Below are 24,088 nucleotides of genomic sequence, written 5' to 3'. Positions count from 1 at the left end.
AGACATTTATTACAATCATTATCAGGAAGGTCAGAGGAACTTTGATGGGGAAGAGGGTACTTGAACTGAGCTGCAAAGTGTGAGTAGATGTTCACCAGGGTGGATATTCAGGGCGATGGAAAGAGTGTGAGCAGGGACAGAAAACTGGGAAAGGGCTGGTGTGTTTAGGAAATTGCTGGAAGTTTGGGGTGAACTGGGCAGGATGGCAAACTAAAAAGCCCAGCTAACACGACACTGGTTCCCTCCCCCAAGGCAAGCCCCAAAGGACCTGGAGAGAGGACACCAAGAAGCAAGTCAACAGTGATGAACCCCTTGGGGAAGGATCCTTTTTAAGTGGGTGAAGGAGTAATTTTGACCCAAGCAAGGAACCAGCCCAGCTGGATAGGTGGATAAAAGAGGAAAGGAACTGATTGTTTATTCTTCCTTCTCAGCCACCGTTGTCCTGGGACAAACAGTGCCTCTCCTACACCTGCAGGGACTCACACCAGTGGCCCAGGTATCCTCAGGAGTGACATCAGGGAAGTACAGGAGCCCTGTGCTTGGGAAAGGCTGAGAAAAACAGATGGGGGTTAGTTAACTTCAGGAATCCTTTCACCACCTTCTCCCCTCCACACCCAAGGCTGGGGGACTGCGATCCAAGGAGGATTTCCTCCAAATTCTGCTTTGCTCCGGGGCAAAGGGTGAGGCCTCAAGCTAAACACCTGTCAGGGAGGGTAACTGGCTGTGGTTTTGTGATGCTATGGCCTGTCCACTTCCCCAGCCTGCCCCCTGAGTCCACTGAGCCTGGGACTGGCTGCCGCCCCCAGGTATGTTCCCTGGGGAAAAATTAGTTCACAGGGAAACACAACTAAATATTTGAGAAGCAAACCTATACGAAAAGAAAGAAAATACTAGCGTTCTGGAATACAGATTCCATCGAGAAGCAAGACTATTAGATCAGAAGGAATAAGAATTTAAAATTAGCCTAATCAACCCATAAAAGAAGGTAAGGGAAGGTATTTGACATATAAAACAAGAGGAACAGAAGAAAAATAAAAAGATCGAGCAGAATATTGCATACAGAAAATAGAATTGTTTCTATAATGAACAAAGCAGTTAGGATAAATAGCTTAAGAATGAATTAGTCAACGGGAAAAGAGATTGAGAAAAACTCCCTGAAGGAAAATGAATGAACTAATTAATTAATTGAAAGAACAACTAATCCAGGGAGCAGAAGTCGAAGTACTGACATCGAGATAGGAGATCCGGAAAGAGAGAAATGAAAATGGAGATGAAAAAATAGTCAAGAGAATAATGAAAATAAATGTCCTGCAGTTTCTCTTTAAAAAGGTAAAAAACTTCAAGTTGAAAGGTCTGAGAGGGGCAAAGAGAAGAGGCAAGGACCCCACACACCTCATGAGATGCATTCAAGACACAGGACAGGATGGAGGCAAGAAGGCTTGGAGCAAGAGGAGGGGGAACTCTGGGTCCAAACCTACCTCTGACTTGAGCCCCACCAGTCCCCAGACTAGACAGCCCCATGCTCTGCTTTATGGTCTCATGGAACCCTGGGGTTTTCCTTCAAGTCCAAGATTGTCGGGCTGGTTTCTTTGTGTGATTATTCAATTCAGGTCTCCGTCTCCACTGAGCATCATAACAACAAAGACTCCACCTCTTCTGGGGCCTCCCTGGTGGTGCAGTGTTTGAGAGTCCGCCTGCCGATGCAGGGGACGCGGGTTCGTGCCCTGGTCTGGGAAGATCCCACATGAGCGCGGGAGAGGCCACAACAGTGAGAGGCCCGCGTACCGCAAAAAAAAAAAAAAAAAAAGACTCCACCTCTTTGTCCCCCGGGGTATACTGAACACATGTAGTCGCCACTGAGTTGCTGCTTGTTGAATGGACTAATCCATATTCCAGTCTGAGTGTCTCAAGGCCCAGGGACCATTCCTTGTGCCCATCTCCCTCCATGGGGGTCTGGCCTGCTGGGCTGGGACCCTGACATCCCACCTAACTGTGGCCAACCTCTTCCCCCTCAGAGGACTAGATCCAGCCTCCTCCATCCCCTATGCCATTCACAGAAGGTGCTCATGCCAACCCCTTACCCACAGCCTGGACACTCACTCTGAATGCCCAGTCCCAGTGCTGGATTTCAAAAACCTAAATCAGAGAAGGGAATGGACTTGCCATGGTCACATGGTACCAGAGTGAGGACCTCAGATCCCCTGATTCCCAAACCATGATGTTCTGTCCTGCCCTACACTGCCTTCAGAGGACACCCATAAACACAAGTTTCCTCAAGCAGGCCGCTTTATAGCTTTGGGTTTGAGGCAGTGATGGAGCACAGAGCTCATGAAGTCAGACACGCGTGGCTCTCCTCTTTCTGTCATTCATGTGGCGTTGGCTCTGGAGTCAGACAGACCAAGGTTTCCAGCCCAGCTCTGCCACTGACCAACTGCATGACCTTCAGCAATTACTTCTCTCGCTGAGCCTCTGTCTCCTCCCCCTCTAAAGGGCAGGCATTAATCCCCAAGTCCCAGGGGTGAGGACAAAAGCAAATCATGTGTGTAAAGTACTTAGCACCATCCATGGCACACAGCAGGCACCTGATGTATCTACTTTCCTACCAGCTTCCTTCAGTGTTGCAAGGAATTCTGTGATCACTGAGATCACAGTACTCTAGCTCACCTTTCCATCTCCACACACCGATGGAGGTATGGGAGGTGCTTAATAGATATTTGTTGACTGAGTGGATGGATGGATGGATGGATGGACAGATGATGGATGGATGGATGGATGGATGGACAGATGATGGATGGATGGATAGATGATGGATGGATGGATGGATGGATGGATGGATGCATGGATGGATGCATGGATGGGTAGATGGGTGGGTAGGAGGATGGATGGATGAATGAAGGAATGAATGAGTCAATGAATGAAAAGTCTTCCATTCTGATTATGCTGGGGAATTGATGGGAGGTGTTAGCTTGTATGATGGCCTTTGTTGGTATAGAATAAGTCACTGAAATGAGGCAAAGGTATCCTTTCTGTCATATTACCAAATCCAAGGCAATCCTCACCCAGGAATTTACTGGGCCAAGCTCTCTGTGTCAGGAAAATGGCTAAATTCTCAGGAGAAGTGTAGTCAGTTATGCCACGTAATCTCAGACCATAATACTTAACATTATAAGCTCTACTAATAACTCCAGGTCACTTGTCTGGGGAAGAAAGATAAGGATTTGAAAATTATGCATATTTGCATGTGTAATCTACCACGCAATGACGTTGACTCTGAGACTGAGATATTTTAATTCACTCCCCCTCACCACCACCCCACTTGCCCTCTGACAACACAGTTGTTTAAGGAGAAGTCAATGGAAAGAGATGATTGCTATATGGTTCCATTCTGGAAATTTTATTCCATGTGAAGCTCGTTTCCAACCATATTGCTAAGACAAGTCCTCTCCCTGGAGGGAAGGAAATGTTTCTGGAGCTAAACAGGAGCAATGATACCCTGAATGATACCCACTGGGCTCTCCTAGTGGTCTGCTGTGTGGCTTCCTACAAATGCCTGTTCATTCATTTATTTATTCCCTGCCTTCCTCTACCCGCCGAATCCACACCAACTTAAAACCGGAACATAGAGGTACTCTTTCCTAGCAGATTAAAGATAGCTGCAAATTCTCTGACCCTCCTCCGATCGAGAGGTGAGCTGTATGTGCCTGCTCCTTGAATCTGGGCATGTGCTGAGGCTGATCTGGGCAACAGAATACAGCAGAAGGGATGCTGGGCCAGTTTTCAGGCCCCACGTTGAGAAAACAGCAGCTTCTACTTCTTGTATCTGGGACCACTCTCTCTGGGAGCTCCGAACGTTCTTGAAAGCAGCCCAGCTTCCCTGAAGCAGCCTCACTGGAGATGACCCAGGTAGGTACTGTCGTAGGCAGTCCAGCCAAGCCCAACCTTCCAGCCATCCCCACCAGGGCGCCAGACGTGCGAGTGAAGGAGCGTCTTGGGAGTGGATATTCCAGCCCCAGCTGCCCCAGGAGATGCCACGTTGTTCAGTGACTAGCTGCCCGGCTGAGCCTTCCCCAAATTCCTGACCCTCAAATTATGAGCAAAATACAATGGTTGCTTCAAGCCACTAAGTTTTGGAGTAGTCTGTTACACAGTAATAGATTATAAAACATCTTTTCTACAGGGAACAACAGAGCCCATTGAGATTCAATCTAAAGCTTGTTTGCTCTTGAGTTCTTGCTTTTGTTGTTCATTTGGGAAACTCACGTCTCTAGACAAAAAGTCAGAGAGAAAAGAGCACCTAGAAAAAGGGGGATGATCAAACAGAAACAGACGATTCAAAGAAGAAGAAATGCAAGTAGCCAGTAAACATTACAATATTTCTTTGACCATGAAAGACATGCAATCTAAAATAAGAATGAGTACTCTTTTCGCCCATCAAATTAGCAGGGGGGCATTGGACATCTTCACAGACTGCTGAAAAGAGTAACACTTGGGTGTGATATTTCTGGAAAGCAAATTGCCTAGTAAGTTTTAGATCTGAGTTATTTCTCTGAGGAAAATCATCTGATATGTGGACAAAGGTGGATGTGCAACACATGCTCATCACAGTATCATTCGTAACAGGAAAATATCGTGGGTGGAAAATCTTAAATGTTGGATCTGGGGCAATGGCTAAGTAAACGGAACTGTCTGTACAAGATAGAATATTGTGCCACCACTACAAATAACGCTTGTGAAGTGTTCTTAATGACATGGAAAAATGCTTAATGATATAACATTAAGTAAAAGAGCAAGATAGAAAAAGGTTATAAAGTATGATTCCAACTACTTTGCAAAGTATAAAAAGACTGGAAGGAAATACGGTAAAACGTTAATAGTGTCTATCTGTGGGTGGCGGCATTATGGGTGGCTGTTTTTCTTATCTATTCTTTGCTGTATTTTCAACACTGGGAATGCATTAATTTTGCAATTTAATTTTTTTCTTTTAATCAGAAAAGAAATGGTTAACAATGTTCAATCTTAGGTCCAAATGGAGAAGAATGAAAATGGAAAAAAGGGTACTGGGAGCTTTTTAAGAGTCCCTGGAATTGAAAATCCATGGTAATGCAGACCTTTCAGGGTGAAGTTTACTTTTGTCCTTGTCTTTAAAAGGAACAATATTTGCTGAATGCATGAACGGTGTAAACACAGAGTCTGCTTCCACAGCGGGGCTTAATTTGATAAATAAACCCCACCTCCTTCCCAAGAAAGAGCTCTGGGTTTACCGCATGAAAACTGCTTGGGACTGAGAAACTTATATTCACCAAAGCAAATGGGAATAGTCAGAATTCAGGTAAATTGTCCTCAGACTGAAAGTGACAAAGTCCTTGAATTTCAGACACCAGGAATCTGCCTCTGTGTTTCCTTGGGCACCCGTTTGGGGCTTTTCCTGACAATTGCATATGGTGTTATTTATGGAAAAAGGAATGAGAGAACTGAACTCCTTAAGGACTTAGAATTATAGAATCTCGGGGTCTGGACAGGTGAGGAGTGGGAGTGGGTAGGGTTTCAAGAGTATATTTCTAGTCCAAACCTTTGTTTTACTAACGAGAAACAGAGCTACAAAGAGGTAAGGTGCTTTGCCCAAGGTCAGCCAGTGAGTCAGTGCAGAGATGGGACTCAAACCTGGCTCTCCCCTGGGCCTCAGTAGCATCAACTTACTGGGTAATATCCAGCTCATTTTTGTTTTATGAGTTTTCTTGTTTCTTGGGTTTTTGTTTTTTTGGTTGTTCTTTGTATCTCCCCATAAGGGCATGAACCTTGTTTACCTGGTACACAGTAGGTGCTCAATAAATATTTGTTGAATGGATGAGTAGATGGATGAATGGATGGGTGAATGAGTGGATGACAGATGGATGGTTGGATGAGTGGATGACAGATGGATGGTTGGAAGGATGGACGAATGGGTGGACAAACTTAGGCAGAATGGTCAAATGGAAAGACCATGTGTTTTGGAGTCACGTTGGCCTGGGCTCAAATCCCAGTACTACCACTTATTGGCTGTATATCCTCAAGCAAGTCACACAACCTCTCTGAGTCTCAGATACTTCTCCTGTAAAATGGGGGCGATAATATCTCAAAAGGGCTTCTGAGAGTTAAATGAGATAATATATAAAGGATATAAAACTTTCTGCTAAATTCCTGCCACTGCAGTAATTGCTAATTAAATGTTACCTTCTCTTCTCCCTCCCATGAAACCAAGTCTGAGGTATAGTTATTATATAGCTATTATATAGCTATAAATCTGAGTCTTGAAAGGGAGACTCCAGTTGTGTCCTGACTTCAGATGTCCAGGTGTGATTAACTGGGACAACATCTGCGTATACTATATCCACCAAAATGAGAGTCAGGTGAATTCAATAGCATTTATTAAGCTTCTATTAGGTGGCCAGGTCAATGCTAAGACCTAGGGAGGACACAGAGAAGAATGGTCTTTGCCTTCACGTTTTGGTACAGAAAGAAACCATATCTGTTCAGCCCATGAGGAAGCCTGTGCATCCATGGTTCCTCAGGTCAGATGAGGAAAAATAATGTCCCTACAGCGGGCACACATGGTTATAAGAGAAAAGTTCAGCCCTGCTCAGAATCTTCCCACTTACACAGAAATCCTCAGGAGATATGCCCCATGAAGGCAAACTCTTAGACCTCCTGGCTGAGACTGTAGGTAGCTTCTGCTATTTCTTCCTCAGACACTCTGGGTATAGGCATGTGGATTCTCATTCCTCCAGGTTCAGTGGCGACGACAGCACTCAAAGAGCCTCAGAGAAGGGAGAGCCCAGTGTGTGAAGACGCAGTGAAGGACATCTCCTGGAAGAGGTGGCCCCTGGCTTTGACCAGGGATGGTACATGCATGCCATCGGTGCCTCCACTCCCCACCTCATCCAATCAATTGGGGCACACACCTACACTGAGCTCAGGATCCTGCTCAAACCCAGGGCCATCACCAATAGATCCAACTGGCAAATAAGAGGGTACCTACTTGCCATCCCTGAACCAGGCATTGATTGGGGTAAGATTTGGGAGGCAGCATGGTGCAACGACAAAATCCTAACATCGAAAGTCAGACAGACCTGAGTCTGACTCCTCATGTTTCCACTAACCTGCTTTGTGGTGTTAGTTACATTGATCAGTCATCTCTCTGAACCTTAACTGTTTCTTTAACAAACGTTTTTGTAGCATTTACTATATGCCAGGCACTCCTCTAAGCACTTTATAAATTTTAGGTCATTTGTCCACTGCCACCCTGTAAGCTGATTGCACTATTACACCATTTTACAAATGAGGAAATTAAGACACAGAAAAGTTAAGCAACTTTCCCAAGGTCAAAATATTTTTAACTGAATGATGATGAAAATATCAAAATTTATAGGATGCAGCTACTACTGTGCACAGAGGGAAAATAGTAGACTTAATTGCATATATTAGAAAAGAAAAAGGTTAACAATCAATGATCTAAGCTTCCATCTTAAGAAGTTAGATAAAGACAGCAAAATAAAACTTTAGGAAGTAGGAGAAAGGAAATAAAAAGCAGAAATTAATGAAAGAGAACACAGAGTACAATAGAGTTGATTAACAAAGGCCAAATTTGATTCTTTTTTTTAAATTAATTTTTATTGGAGTATAGTTGCTTTACAATGCAAATTTGATTCTTTGAAGATTAGTAATACTGATAAGCCCTTGGCAAATCAGATCAAGGAATAAGAGAGATATCAAGAGAGCACTAATAACCAATATCCAATGTCAGTAATAACAAGGGGAACATCATGGCAGGATTGTATAGAAATTCAAAATATAATAGGACATTATGAACAACTTTATGTCAATAAATTTGAAAATAAAAATTGAAATTGACAAATCCCTAGAAAAACACAACCCACTAAAACTGACACAAGACAACAAATAATCTGACTACTGTCTCATATCCATCAAGGAAATTGAATTCATAAAGGAAACCTTCCCCACAAAAACCTCGATCCACCCAAGTGGCTTCACTAACGAGTTCCACTCAGTACTTAGGGAATGATGCCATTTTACACAAGCTCTTCCAGAGAATATAAATACTTCTCAACTCATTTTATTTTATAAGGCCAGCATCATCTTGATACCAAAACCTGAAAAATAAATTGTGAGAAAAGTACAGACTAATTTCTCCCATGAACCCAGTAGCAGAAATCCTCAGCAATATATTAACAAGCAATTATTAACAGCAATATAGTTACTATAGTGAGTTGATTCCTCTCCCTTATTGGAGGCAACTTTGGATAGTAAAGTTGCCCGTGGAAATCCTAAACTTAGTGATAAACTGAGGTCCTTTTTTCCTACTAGGAAGGAGGAAGGCCTAGAATTTCAGAGATGCTATCATCACTTTTGAGGGAAGGAAGGAAGGAAGGAAGGAAGGAAGGAAGGGAGGAAGGAAGGAAGGTGGGAAGGAAGGAAGGAAGGAAGAAAGAAAGAAAGGGAAGAAGGAAAGAAAGAAAGGAAGATAGGAAGGAAGGAAAGGAGGGAGGGAAGGAAAGAAGGAGGGAAGGGAGGAGGGAAGGGAGGAGGGAAGGGAGGATGGAAGGAAGGGAGGAAGGAAAGGAGGGAGGGAAGGAGGGAGGGAAGGAGGGAGGCAGGGAGGAAAAGACACATTATGATTTTTATGGGGAGGAGGAATTGGAAGCCTGTGCTTCCAAATGTCATCTGCTTTTGGTCTAATTCAGCCTGAGCGACGACACCAGACTGGGAAGGACAGAGTATAACTCATCCACCAAGGTTTCCAGAAGCCTTGACATCTTGTGGTTTAAAAGTGTGGGAAGTCAGCGGGAAGGGAGTCAGAAAAGAGACTTCAGGCAGGATTCGGCATTTCCATATCTGTTGATGGACTATAAGAGCCTTGGTTTATAACTGACTCTAACACCCTGTGCTCCCTCCCACCTTTGTTCTCTCCACTGAACAAGGAAAAATCCTCTTAACCCAGCAGACTGAAGAGCAGAGCTTCATTTGAACTGACTGCACCTGAGTGTACCACCCCTGATTAGAATGAAATGGTCTTGTCCCCTCTGAGTTGAGTTAACTGCTGAGCCAATCAGGGCCCTGCAAGAAAGAAGTGAGGCTCCGAGGCTGTTCCGCTCCCCACTCTCTGCCCTGAGCTCTCAGGGAGACCAGCGTGTGGTCAGTCACCACGGCAGTTCACGGGCCCAGTCACTGAAACTGAGACAAGGTCAGTGGATGGGGGAGCTTCTAAGACAGGGTATCCAGCCTTCTTTCTCCCATGGGAGTTATTTGCCCAAGTTCACCCGAAGATGAAGGGCAGGAGCTCTTTCTCCTCCAGCCACCTCCAAGGGGCTGTGCGGTATAGTATACAGGCAGAACTTCACATTCAGTCCTCATCAACTTTATTTATTGGGCAGATTGTCTGCTTAATTCCTTACCTCCTTTCTGATCCTGAAATGAGAGAGGCCATAAGTGCCCTTCTGCACCTCTTCCATCCCTCTAAACTTCCATCTACCCATTCATTCATTCATTCAACAAGCACTAGCCCAACTAGTTGAAGCGGTAAGGACACACTCTTTAGAGCTCTGCCACTTATTATCAAGTCACTTGAGCAAGTCTCTTCTGTCTCTGACCCTGTGCTCTCACCTGTGACTGGGGCTGACCTGAAAGACCAGACCTGGGGGGTCGTAAGGATTATCTTGAATGCGTTCATAAAACCAATGACGTAGCGACTGGCATTTAACTGGTGTTCAAGAAGTTCATTTATTTCCTTCCTTATGTACAGGTGATTACAAAGGTGAATCCGACATTTTCCCCTGACATCAAGAAGCTTATGATGCAATAAGGGAGATAAGGAATACATGAGAGGGGCTGGGTAGAAGAGGGTGCAGGGTCATACGATGTGGAGAAGGTGGGGAAGAGAGGAAAAAGCTGAGCTACCAGAACGGTGGTGGGACAGTGGCTGCTCTGTTCTTCAGAGGGTCCCACTGACGAGGTGTCACAGAGCATGAAGCTGGGAGTCTTCAGACCAGACCCTGGAGGGTCCTGAGTGCCAGGCCTCAAGTCTGGGCTACATTCCGGGTAAAGCATGACGCAAAAGACAGGCAATGAGAGCCACTTAGGATCTGCCTCCAAGCGAGTCTTTCAGGCCACACCTTCCCTGATGACACATAGGCCAGGATGCAGGAGGCTCTCCATCTGCCCTCTGCAACTTCACAGCATCAACCACCGTCCTTGCCAGCTGCTGTCACAGCGTTTTGACCCCTCTGTGTCCCAGGGAGCAACCAACTCTCAGCTCAATGTCACCACAAAAGGGGTGCAAATCTGGGGAGGTGCGTGAGGCCAAGAACATTCTCATCGATAAGTGTCAGACTCTTCCTGGGGCCCCAGACACTGATGTCCCCCCAACCCCAGTACCCAGATGAAACAGAAACCAGGACATCATCCCAGAGCCTCCCTTTCCTCATCCCTCCCCAGCCAATCCACCAGGAAGCCCTGCTGAGACTCCCTCCCAAATATCTCTGAAATTCATGTGCTTCTCTCCCCAGCCACTACCTCCCTGCTGGCCCAGACCCCATCCTCCCAGCCAGAGCCTCTGTCCTGGTCGTGCCCTTGTGTAAAATTCTTCAGTAGCTCCCACTGTCCTAGGACAAGTGGCAAACTCCTCTCCAGGGCCTTCAAGATTCTCCAATCTGGCCCCCACCAACTTCTGCAACTTTACCTGTGCCACTCCCTGTCTCACCCGCGAGTCCCACCCAGCCAGACTGGACAACTTTTAAGTCCTTAAAATCACTGCATCCTCTCTCACTTCCAGACTTTGTACACTCTTCCCCTCCAACCCAGAATCCTTTTCCCTCCCTCCTAACTTTCACCCAAGCATTTGCCCTCAGACCCAATATTATGAGTTGACTTGTGTCCCGCCCAAAATTCATATGATGAAGTCTTACCCCTCAGTACCCACGAATGTGATCTTTTCTGGACACAGGCTCTTTACAGAGATGATCAAGTTTAAATGAGGTCAGGAAAGTATACGCTATTCCAAAATGACTGGCGTCCTTACAAAAGGAGAAATTTGGAGACAGACATGAAAACAGCAGGGCGCCACATGAAGATGAAGGTAGAGATCTGGGTGACGAATTTACAAGCCAAGGAACTCCAAAGACTGCTGGCAAACACCCAGAAGAGGAGAGGGGTCTGGAACAGATCCTCCCTCACAGCCCCAGAAAGAACCAACCCTGCTGACACCTTGATTTTGCACTTCTGGCCTCCAGAACTGCAGACAATAAATTTCTGCGGATAAGCCACCCAGTTGGTGGTACTCTGTTCAGGCAGCCCTAGCAACCTGACACACCCAATCAAATCCTAATCACCCATCAGAGAGCGTCTTAGATGTCCTTCCTCCAGGGAGTCTTCCCTGACCGCCCCCCCCACTGTGGGTTAAATGCCTAAACTCTGTGCTCCCAAAGCATCCTGCTCTTCCTCTATAGCAGCACCCATTGCCCTGCATAGTCTCCACGTGGGTGCCTGTCTCTGTCCCCTCATGGTCACCTCGAGGGCAGGCCGTCATCACTCTGACTCGCTGCTGTGTTCCAGAGCCCAGGGCAGAGAAGGCCCCAATGTGTGTTTCTCGGATGAATGAGTGAATGAATGAATGGGCAGAGGCTAATAACAGCCAGGACTAATGACCAGAAACTCAAAAACTCAGCGCCCACAAAGGTGTGGGCGACTCAGGCTGGACTGAAGCAGCTGTGAAAACTCGGGGCAGGTTGGGTAGGAGCCACGTTCAATCAGACAGACCCCAGCCTGACTCAGACTGTGCTTTGGAGAAGAGTACCAAGTAGTTTCAGGGGTGGGGAGGGGGGGAGGTCCAGCCAGGAACCCACTCATGAAGGGCGGGACTTCTAAGAACTGGATCCCCCGCAAGCGAGTAAGGCGCCATTTGAGTTCACATTTTAGCCTCAGATCAGCAAAATCCAGACTGTGGGAAATGTGACAGGACTAATTACCTGGTTTCATCAACCAAATATTGCAATGAAAGAAAAGAGAGATGGAAAGGGAACCTACGGATTGAAATAAAGGCAGACGGCGGGGATGGGGAGAATGTCCTTTCATGCCCAGCACGGAAACCAAGGCCAAACCCCATGGACTGAGCTGAGTGAGTGAGTTTCGGGGCACCCAGGAAGCAGACTCCCTGGAGAGTGAGCTCAAAGCAAAGACCAACCTAGAGTCTGCCCACTGGAGTGCTGACGTGAGCTGCCCACCATCGGGACTGGCGGGAAGGGCAGGGGTGTACCCACTGACGAAGGAAGAAGGGGCCCTGGGGGTGGAAAAGCTTCCTGCATTCCCTCTAGGGTCCCTGAGGTTGATACAGTTCCCACATGCAAGCACCTGGTGCTGCAGAGGTGGGAGAGGAGCCCGGCCAGTCAGGGAGACTGGGCAGTAAACAGGCAGCGGCAGCAGCAGGTGTTGTGTGAGTGCAGACACAGGTGGGAACTGCAGACTGGGAGACGGGGGGGGGGGGGGGGGGGGGCACCTCGCTCCGCCGTGAGGTGGCGGGGGGAGGGGGGCAGGATGAGCTTGAGTGCCCTAAGCACAGGGATGAGGCCAGTGTGGCCAGACCAAAGTCAGGAGGGATTTTCAAGATCAGAGAAGCAGCCAGGGGCCAGGGACCCTGTCATTCTCAGCTTCAGCTCTGTGAGGACTTTTGGATTTTTCGCTGAGGCAGAGGACTTCGAGCAGATAGATGTTATGATCTTATCCTGTTTTGAGAACAACTGGCTGTTACAGAGAGAAGAGACTGAAAAGGGTAAAGCTAGTGGCCTAAAAAGCACCTATGCTCTGGAAACACATCTGGGTTCAAATGTCTGCTTCAGATCAGCAAAATCCTGACTGTGGGACATTTGACAGAACTAATTACCTGGTTTCAGCAACAAAATATTGCAAAGAGGGAAAACAGAAATGGAGAGGGGAGCTACAGATTGAAATAAAGTTAAGCCATGAATCAACCTATCATGATCCAACTCAGAGCCCGAACTAGAAATGGCCGGGGAGATACAGACACAGGGGATATTTGATTTCATAAGGAACTGCTGTTAATTTCATTTACGTGGGAAATGGTGTTTGTTTCTTAAGTCCTAATCTTTTCGAAATAGGATCTGAAATACTTAGAGATTAAATTATTTTTTTAACACACAGCTTCACTGCGTGCTATGTGACGTCTGGCAAGCCGCTTCAATCCTCTGAACCTCAGTTTCCTCACCTTTAAAATGGGTATGATGATATTCAGTGGGAAAGTGCCTGGCACACGGTAGACTCTCGGTACCTGGCAGGGGTTATTGCGACCAGTGCCTCCACTGGACACAGGATTTTCTCATTGACCTGGCAGCCCCTAGGATGGCCCCTCTGATGGGGTCTCAGAAGATGAAGGGAACTACATTTCCAACGCAAGCCCCCTGAGAGCCCCCTGAGAGCTGGAAAGACTGGGAATCTCTCCAGATCAGAGTTCCAGCCCCAGGGTAGCCCCCAAGCCAAGGCCAGGTCTGCCCCCTAAACCTCTCCCAGCTCAGCCTCACTCTCAGAAGGTCCAGGCAGGAGATGGGGTCAGCAGATGAAATCCCCCAGGTGACAGCCCCTCCAACTCCCAGGTCCCCCATGTTTCCAGGCAGCAGGGCATGGGCATTTCTGAGCAGCAGCCAGCCAGCCAGCCAGCCAGTGGGGTTATAATGAGGCTAGTTCCTGTGTCCTCCCGGGGCTGCTCTGTCCTCTCCCTTTGGTCATTTTGCTTGTCAGATGGTCCCCCCGCCCCCCGGTCACAACCACTTCTTGGAATGGACTTTGACTAAAATCCAGTGAAGCCGAACAACAAGCCAGATTCACAGGGGATGGAAATCTCAGCCACTACCTCAGGGAACTCAGCTTAATTCACGCTTCACACCAGGGAAAGGCTGGCCCAGAAGCGGACCTTCGACCACGGGGACTGGCGGCTTTGAGCCCCTTCCCTGCACCAGGCCTACGAATGACGTTCTCTCACTTGCTTTACCAGGATGGGTGGTCTTTCTATGTGCGCCTCTTCTAGGAACCCCTAAAGTCAGAACAGAAACTGCAGGCTTCTGCTGCCACTGCCCCCTGTAACTGGGTGTCATTCCACTGCTTCTCTGCCCTGGAAGCCATCTTTCCATGACAGTCAGATGTGACCACCCCCAAAGCCAGCAGAGTTAACGCCTTGCTTCTCTTCTCCCCCCACCCAATTTCTTTACAGTACTTAACACACAGCATGATGGTAAGTCAGGCACATGCCCACCGCCCCCCAGACTACATATTCCTTGAAGGTTTTTTGCAAACTGTAGACTGTTGAAACGAGCACGGGAACAGTGGCCCATGAGGAACAGTGGAGGAGCTGGGATGGAGAAAGTGAATAATAAGAATAATATTTGTTGTGTCTCCTACCTCCTGGGCACTAAGCCAGGTCCTTGACCTCTGGAAGTACACCCAAAAGATGGGGACGCTGAGGCTTCGCACTGAAGACACTTCTCCTCCTGCACAGAAGCTCCCTAACACAGATGGGCTAGAAAGCCAGAGTTAGTTAGGGGACACAACTGACAACACGGCGACCCTTCCCTGATTCCATCCCAGGACAAACTAACAAGTTGGAAGGAAACCAGCTTAGAGCAGGGGGCCGACACTTAACAGTTTCAGCTATTCTTTCGCCTAAGTGAGTAGCTGTCATTTAACTTGATTGTTAGAAATGCATTGGTTTTGATATGATACAATATATTGTTTCAGTTTCATCTGACTGGGGACAATTAATCAAATTGCTATTCTGAGGTGCCATGACAAAATAATCTCAAAATCTATTGGGAAAAACTCTCTCATTATTCAAACTCCTACGAGAAAATAACTAATTGTGAGTTTGAAACGGGTTACTCACTTTTTTCCCCCCCCCATCGAAAAAAAAAATTGTTTCTAAAATACAAGTTTTGAGAATGTGAGGTTTTCTTAGGAATGCAGCTGTCATGTTATCGCAAATCAGGCTGTATCATTCCCACTTTACAGACGGAGAAATCGTGCCACAGGCTAAGTGACTGCATCACAGTCACCATCGAGTTACATGCAGAAGTAAGATCATCTCTAGAATACACCTAGAAATAGAACTGCTGGGTGTATTAGGGCCAAATTCTGCAGCTAAATCAAGTACCATTATATGAGTAAAACATTTAAGCTTTCCACTTTCCCTTTTAAAAATATACCAATCTGTTATAAAAAGCAAGTTTATTTTTATTTTAGAATTTATCGCTTTAGTTATAAGTGAGGTTGAGCATCTTTCAGACATTTATTCCTTTCTTTCTATGGAAAGGTTCTGATTATACCCTTTGCCAATTTTACTCTTTTGCTCTTCCACTGGAATTTCTAAGAACTTTGATTAATAAGAAAATGTTCTCTCTGTCATTTGTTACAAATATGTTTACCAGTTCAGTGTTTGCCTTTTAGCTTATTTATGGCATTCTCACCAGACAGAAATATTTTAAATTATATGTAATGCATTTGTCTATCTCTTTTGGTTTTATGTGATGTTTAGAAGAACGCTTGCCACCCCAATATTCCTCTTTTTTGTTTTAACATCTTTATTCGAGTATAATTGCTTTACAACGGTGTGTTAGTTTCTGCTGTATAACAAAGTGAATCAGCTATACATATACATATATCCCTATATCTCCTCCCTCTTGCGTCTCCCTCTCACCCTCCCTATCCCACCCCTCTAGGTGGTCACAAAGCACCGAGCTGATCTCCCTGTGCTATGCGGCTGCTTCCCACTAGCTATCTATTTTACATTTGGTAGTGTATATATGTCCATGCCACTCTCTCACTTTGTCCCAGCTTACCCTTCCCCCTCCCCGTGTCATCAAGTCCATTCTCTACGTCTGCAACATTATTCCTGTCCTGCCCCTAGGTTCTTCAGAACCCTTTTTTTTTTTAGATTCCATATATATGTGTTAGAATACAGTATTTGTTTTTCTCTTTCTGACTTATTTCACTGTGCATGACAGTCTCTAGGCCATCCACCTCACTACAAATAACTCAGTTTGGTTTCTTTTTATGACTGAGTAATATTCCATTGTATATATGCGGCACATCTTCTTTATCCATTCATCTGTCCATGGACACTTAGGTTGCTTCCATGTCCTGGCTATTGTAAATAGAGCTACAATGAACACTGTGGTACATGACTCTTTTTGAATTATGGTTTTATCAGGGTATATGCCCAGTAGTGGGATTGCTGGGTTGTATGGTAGTTCTATTTTTAGTTTTTTAAGGAACCTCCATACTGTTCTGCATAGTGGCTGTATCAATTTACATTCCCATCAACAGTGCAAGAGGAGTCCCTTTCCTCCACACCCTCTCCACCTCTCCCGTTGCGGAGCACAGGCTCCGGACGCGCAGGCCGAACAGCCATTGCTCACAGGCCTAGCCACTCCACGGCATATGGGATCTTCCCAGACCAGGGCACGAACCCGTGTCCCCTGCTTTGGCAGGTGGACTCTCAACCACTGCGCCACCAGGGAAGCCCTGTTTGTAGATTTTTTGATGATGGCCATTCTGACTGGTGTGAGGTGATACCTCATTGTACTTTTGACTTGCATTTCTCTAATGATTAGTGATGTTGAGCATCCTTTCAAGTGTTTGTTGGCAGTCTATATATCTTCTTTGGAGAAATGTCTATTTAGGTCTTCTGCCCATTTTTGGATTGGGTTGTTTGTTTCTTTGACGTTGAGCTACATGAGCTGTTTGTAAATTTTGGAGATTAATCCTTTGTCAGTTGCTTCATTTGCAAATATTTTCTCCCATTCTGAGGGTTGTCTTTTTGTCTTATGATTTCCTTTCCTGTGCAAAAGCTTTTAAGTTTCATTAGGTCCATTTGTTTATTTTTGTTTTTATTTCCGTTTCTCTAGGAGGTGGGTCAAAAAGGATCTTGCTGTGATTTATATCATAGAGTGTTCTGCCTATGTTTTCCTCTAAGAGTTTGATAGTGTCTGGCCTTACATTTAGGTCTTTAATCCATTTTGAGTTTATTTCTGTGTATGGTGTTGGGGGGTGTTCTAATTTCATTCTTTTACATGTAGCTGTCCAGTTTTCCCAGCACCACTTATTGAAGAGGCTGTCTTTTCTCAAGAATTGTATATTCTTGTCTCCTTTATCAAAAATAAGGTGACTATATGTGCATGGGTTTATCTCTGGGTTTTCTTCCTGTTCCACTGATCTATATTTCTGTTTTTGTGCCAGTAGCATACTGTCTTGATTACTGTAGTTTTGTAATATGGTCTGAAGTCCAGGAGCCCGATTCCTCCAGTTCTGTTTTTCTTTCTCAAGATTGCTTTGGCCATTCAGGGTCTTTTGTGTTTCTAAACAAATTGTGAAATTTTTTGTTCTAGTTCTGTGAAAAATGCCAGTGGTAGTTTGACAGGGATTGCATTGAATCTGTAGATTGCTTTGGGTAGTACAGTCATTTTCACAATGTTGATTCTTCCAATCCAAGAACATGGTATATCTCTCCATCTGTTGGTATGATCTTTAATTTCTTTCATCAGTGTCTTACAGTTTTCTGCATACAGGTCTTTTGCCTCCTTAGGTAGGTTTCTTCCTAGGTATTTTATCCTTTTTGTTGCAGTGGTGAATGGGAGTGTTTCCTTAATTTCTCTTTCAGATTTTTCATCATTAGTGTGTAGGAATGCAAGATATTTCTATGCATTAATTTTTTATCCTGCTACTTTACCAGTTTCATTGATTAGCTGTAGTAGTTTTCTGGTAGCATCTTTAGGATTCTCTATGTATAGTATCATGTCATCTGCAAACAATGACAGCTTTATTTCCTCTTTCCAATTTGGATTGCTTTCATTTCTTTTTCTTCTCTGATTGCTGTGGCTAAAACTTCCAAAACTATGTTGAATAATAGTGGTGAGAGTGGACAACCTTGCCTTGTTCCTGATCTTAGAGGAAATGGTTTCAGTTTTTCACCATTGCGAACGATGTTGGCTGTGGGTTTGTCATATATGGCCTTTATTATGTTGAGGAAAGTTCCCTCTATGCCTACTTTCAGGAGGGTTTTTATCATAAATGGGTGTTGAATTGTGTAGAAAGCTTTTTCTGCATCTATTGAGATGATCATATGGTTTTTCTCCTTCAATTTGTTAATATGGTGTATCACATTGATTGATTTGTGTATATTGAAGAATCATTGCATTCCTGGGATAAACCCCACGTGATCATGGTGTATGATCCATTTAATGTGCTGTTGGATTCTGTTTGCTAGTATTTTGTTGAGGATTTTTGCATCTATGTTCATCAGTGATATTGGCCTGTAGTTTTCTTTCTTTGTGACATCTTTGTCTGGTTTTGGTATCAGGGTGACGGTGGCCTCGTAGAATGAGTTTGGGAGTGTTCCTCCCTCTGCCATATTTTGGAAGAGTTTGAGAAGGATAGGTGTTAGCTCTTCTCTAAATGTTTGATAGAATTCGCCTGTGAAGCCATGTGGTCCTGAGCTTTTGTTTATTAGAAGATTTTTAATCACAGTCTCAATTTCAGTGCTTGTGATTGGTCTGTTTATATTTTCTATTTCTTCCTGGTTCAGTCTCGGAAGGTTGTGCTTTTCTAAGAATTTGTCTATTTCTTTGTGGTTGTCCATTTTATTGGCATATAGTTGCCTGAAGTAATCTCTCATGGTCCTTTGTATTTCTGCAGTGCCAGTTGTTAATTCTCCATTTTCATTTCTGATTCTATTGATTTGAGTCTTGTCCCTTTTTTCTTGATGAGTCTGGCTAATGGTTTATCAATTTTGTTTATCTACTTAAAGAACCAGCTTTTAGTTTTATTGATCTTTGCTATTGTTTCCTTCATTTTTTTTTCATTTTTTCTGATCTGATCTTTATGATTTCTTTCCTTCTGCTAACTTTGGGGGTTTTTTGTTCTTCTTTCTCTAATTGCTTTAGGTGTAAGGTTAGGATGTTTATTTGAGATGTCTCCTGTTTCTTCAGGTAGGATTGTACTGCTATAAACTTCCCTCTTAGAACTGCTTTTGCTGCATCCCATAGGTTTTGGGTTGTCATGTTTTCATTGTCATTTGTTTCTAGGTATTTTTTGATTTCCTCTTTGATTTCTTCCGTGTTCTCTTGGTTATTAAGTAGTGTATTGTTTAGCCTCCATGTGTTTGTATTTTTTACAAATTTGTCTTTTCCACACTGATCGAAATGCCATCTTATTAAACATTAAATCCTCTCACATGCTCGAATCTTTTTCTGGACCCTCTGTCTATATTCAGTGTCATATTATTTTCATCATTACCATTTTACAATGTGTTCTAATATCTCACAGGCTTAGTCCCCACTCCCCTTTTACAGATTTTTCCTGTCTTTTCTCATAGGTTTGTATTTTTATATGAACCCTAGACTAATGTTATCCTTATTTGCTATTATTTTTATTGGTATCATATTGAATTTATAAATAAATTTAAAGAGAGCTACCAACTTTATTCTGAACAAAGAGTACCTTTCTACCTTTCCATTTAAAGGTTTCTTTTAGTTGATTGTTGTAATGGGCTGAACTGTGTCCTCCCAAATATTCATGTGTTAAAAGTCCTAACCCACCCCCAGTACCTCAGAATGTGACTGTATTTGGAGATAGGCATGAGGTAACAGCAGTAGAATTTAAACCCAAGGGGCTGAGTGAGAGGCAGCCCAGAAGTTGAACATTCCACTTAGGACAGGTGTTAGGATGAAATGAAGTAACCAAAGTACTCGGCATGCCATAAACCCCGGTAAACTTAAGTTATCTCTTACATCTCTAAAGGCTTGGGATAGAGTCTGCAGCACATCCCTCCACCCTACACAGACAATTTAAAGGCTTCCTTGACCTTTGGGAAATCTAGAACTTAATCTGGAAGGTATAAGGAATGCTCATGGACTTGACATCAGAGAGATCCAAGGGAGTTCAATCCATCTGGCAAATTCTGACACCATTGAACTTCGATGGGGACAACGATGCTTGCCTCCCCTGGTTAAAGTAGCTAATGCGTGAAAAGCCCCCATGTCAACATCTGGCACAGAGTAGGTGCTTAAACTGAACTTGGAGTCAGGTTGAGAAGAGCGTAGAAAGAACTTTCAAAGCTCTGCAGGAGAAACTGTGAAGAGAGGACACACGGTCCCCAGAGAGAATAGAAAGAATGAAACCAGGTGGTTGTTTTCTGTGACTTTCCAAGCCACATATCCTAAAAGAAATTAGCCCAGTTCATTAAATCTGGCCAATTCCGTGTGGACCAAAGACAGTTTACACGAGTTTTGTTTGGCCTCAGATGTTGACTTCCCTTCTATAGAGTTATAAGTAGTTTTGACATTTACTCCTTCCGTTAAATAAGAAGATGGAGAGAACACAAGAGTGGGTGGGGACAGGGCCAGAAAGATTTTTTCCAACAGAAAAGAAGTGTCATCTACGGAGCAAAATGAGGCATCAGCGTTGCAGGGACAGTTCGGATGGGGCAAATTAAGCAAACGTTCCCATGATGAACTGTCTCTGCACGATCAGTCACGGTACCTCTGGCTTGAGTGGCAGCCGTGCTAACAAGCTGGAGAGAAGACTGATGCCCGTCCATGGCCAGAAAACGCAGCAAAGTGAAGAGCTGTTTCAGGCCTGCACCAGTCAGATTACAAATATGTACCACTGGTTTCTAAAGTGAGTTATGATTTCATTCTCCTACTGGTACCTAAAATCTAGAGAGGGCATTTGTCTAGTCTTTGTATTGGGGGTGACGGCTATAGCAACATGGTTGCACAGGGGAGATATCCACTTGGCAGATAAATCAGGTGCCATAAAGGAACCAGTTGTTATCAATTTGATCTTGTGGCAAGAGGGGGGACCTCCCTGTCCACAGGCAGTATTGTTAGTATGCTTTGCAGGTCTTCCCTTTACTGAAGCATTTGCAGGTGCTGTTTTCTCCAGCCTGTGATGCCTTTGGATGGGCTGGTGTGAAGCTGTCTGTCCCCACCCTTCACACAAGGTACCATCTGGCTTGCCCACTAGAGCATGAGCTCTTTGAGGACAGGCCTGTGTTCAATGCCTCTGTGTGCCCATCTTGAGCTCAGGGGATACCACTGTCTGTTCATCAAAGTGAATAAAAAGGCCAAATCTGAAATCTAACCTGCACCAGCGGTGGTGGAGACACTGGCATGAAAGCTCCAAGCTCACAGGATTTCCCTATCTTGGTTTGTTTCATGAGGTCCATGACCCCCGAGTACATCTTCAATGCCCAGGGCTCATTTCTCCTCATTATAGTCACAGTCATCAGGCAAGTTTATCCCCTTCTGGGCTTACCATCTAACCACTGGAGTCACAGATGCCAAGTCTCTGTCTGCAGCCCAGGCCATTCTCCTGGGCTCCAGACCTGTATAGCCAGCCTTCCTGAGGACATCTCCATCTGTGTGTCAAACTCATCTCCATCTGTCCAGAATGGAGCTCAGCAGGCTCCCCACTTCTTCCCATGACCCTAGTCTTGGCCATGACATCATCACTGCCTCAGCTGCTCAAGCCAGCAGCCCAGCGGGCATCCCTGACTTCCCCACACCATAACCTGACATCCCAGGGCTGAGGACACCAGCAAGAAGTTAGATTTTTGGGGTGGGTAGAGTGAGTCCTGACTTGACATTCTTCAGAGTTCACATCCATGACAGAGTGAATTTCCCCCCCTTAGGTTGACAGAGGGACTTGGCAAGGATGAACAAGTACATCAGACTCCACCGGTCTCCATAAAAGGAGAGGGTTGAACCAGTTCAGTGTTTTTAAACTAGCTCCATAGATCTCTTTACCTGCAGACAGAGAACCCTGTACTAGATGTCCTTTGACTTCGAGAAGGACTGTGCAGTTTCCCTTGGTTCCAAGGCAGACTCCCCAGAGGAGACTGCTTGGAGCGTTACGTGGTCCCTATCTCCTGTAAAGCATCAAGAGAGAGCAGCTGAGGTTTTGCTCCCTTTCCTCAAGAGTGGAAACTCAACAGGTAACCTGAGAAAGAACCAAATGGATGGAGGGAAGGAGGGAGTCATGGGGGTAGGGATGTCCCCTATGACAGGGTTTGGATAATTTCAGCAGCAGCACACATGGTCTGGTCAGTGGCAAAAGGGCACCCAGAGAGATCATCGCCTTCTCAACCACTTCCTTTTCTGGTAAGAAAGGCTCATAGCTAGATGCTCACGTGGTCAACATTAAGAGCAGTTTAGCACGGAGGTTAAGAGCACACACAGGCTTCGGAGTCAGACAGACTTAGGTCAAATCCCACTCCCATTGCTGACTCCCTGTGTGATCTTGGGCAAGTCATTTCACCTCTCTGAGCCCGTTTCCTCATCAGCAAAGTGGGTAAATGCCTCCTAGGGCTGTTGTGAGAATTAGTACGATTATATATGTACTAGTATTAGTATACGTAGTAGATATTTGGTAAGTGGTAACCATGATTTTTACTGATGATCAAGACCATTCCTTCTGCTTTGAATTCTAAGTCCTTCCAGTCCTTGAAGGAAAGTCTCAAGTCCCCCTCTTCCGTGAAGCCTTCTTGGATCACCTGACAAGGAACCAGCACCCTCGGGGAACCATATGTCCAGCCAGGAGCTGGAAAGACAAAGACGACCCAGACACAACTCCCGCCTGCAAGTGGGTTATGACCTTCAGCAGAGTCCAAACTCCCTTTCCACCACTTCCCCACTGTGTGAAGTTAGCAAGCAATTTCACTTTTCCGAGGTGCAGTTTTCTCATCTCTACAGTGGGGATAATGTTTTATTTTCCACTTCCATCAGTGGTATAGAGCATGAAAAAAGACAAGGAGGAAGGATGGAAGAGAGGAAGGGGGGGAGGAAAAGGAGGGAGGGAGGAGAGAAGGGGAGGAGGGAGGGAGGGGCTACAGAGGGAGAAAGGGGAGGACGTGTGATTACCAAACCGCCCTGAAACAGGGACGGTGAATGCCTGAGTGAATGAATGAAGCCACTCTATTTCCCCTGCTGTCTCTGGGTCCTACAAGCTGTCCTCCTCTGGCCCCTGTGTCAGGATACCTGTGCCAGGTCTTCATCATTCTACCTGGAAAGAGATTTCATTTCCCGCCTTTTACAGCCCTATTTTCAAGAACTGAAACCTGTTTAAAGGGCTGCTGTTCCCCAAAATGGCACATCGGACAGAGAGCCCACACATTCAGCTGTTTATGGGTATTAATAATACGTGGCAAAAAAGCCGCTGCTTTATTTTGTTCTCCAAGTCAAGCTCTTTATTTTTTTTAATTTTTTTACCATCTTTATTGGAGTATAGTTGTTTTACAATTGTGTGTTAGTTTCTGCTGTATAACAAAGTGAACCAGCTATACGTATACATACGTTCCAATATCTCTTCTCTCTTGCGTCTCCCTCCCACCCTTCCTGTCCCACCCCTCTAGGTGGTCACAAAGCACCGAGCTGATCTCCCTGTGCTATGCAGCTGCTTCCCACTAGCTATCTGTTTTACATTTGGTAGTGTATATATGTCCATGCCACTCTCTCACTTCGTCCCAGCTTACCCTTCCCCCTCCCCGTGTCCTCAAGTCCATTCTCTACGTCTGCGTGTTTATTCCTGTCCTGCCTCTAGGTTCTTCAGAACCTTTTTTTTTTTTTAAGATGCCATATGTATGTGTTAGTATATGGTATTTGTTTTTCTCTTTCTGACTTACTTCACTGTGCATGACAGTCTCTAGGCCATCCACCTCACTACAAATAACTCAATTTGGTTTCTTTTTATGACTGAGTAATATTCCATTGTATATATGCGGCACATCTTCTTTATCCATTCATCTGTCCATGGACACTTAGGTTGCTTCCATGTCCTGGCTATTGTAAATAGAGCTGCAATGAACATTGTGGTACATGACTCATTTTGAATTATGGTTTTATCAGGGTATATGCCCAGTAGTGGGATTGCTGGGTTGTATGGTAGTTCTATTTTTAGTTTTTTAAGGAACCTCCATACTGTTCTCCATAGTGACTGTATCAATTTACATTCCCACCAACAGTGCAAGAGGGTTCCCTTT

The sequence above is a fragment of the Pseudorca crassidens genome, chromosome 7 (assembly GCF_039906515.1).
Source record: "Pseudorca crassidens isolate mPseCra1 chromosome 7, mPseCra1.hap1, whole genome shotgun sequence".
Taxonomy (NCBI): Eukaryota; Metazoa; Chordata; class Mammalia; order Artiodactyla; family Delphinidae; genus Pseudorca; species Pseudorca crassidens.
Note: the sequence above shows the minus strand (reverse complement) of the source record.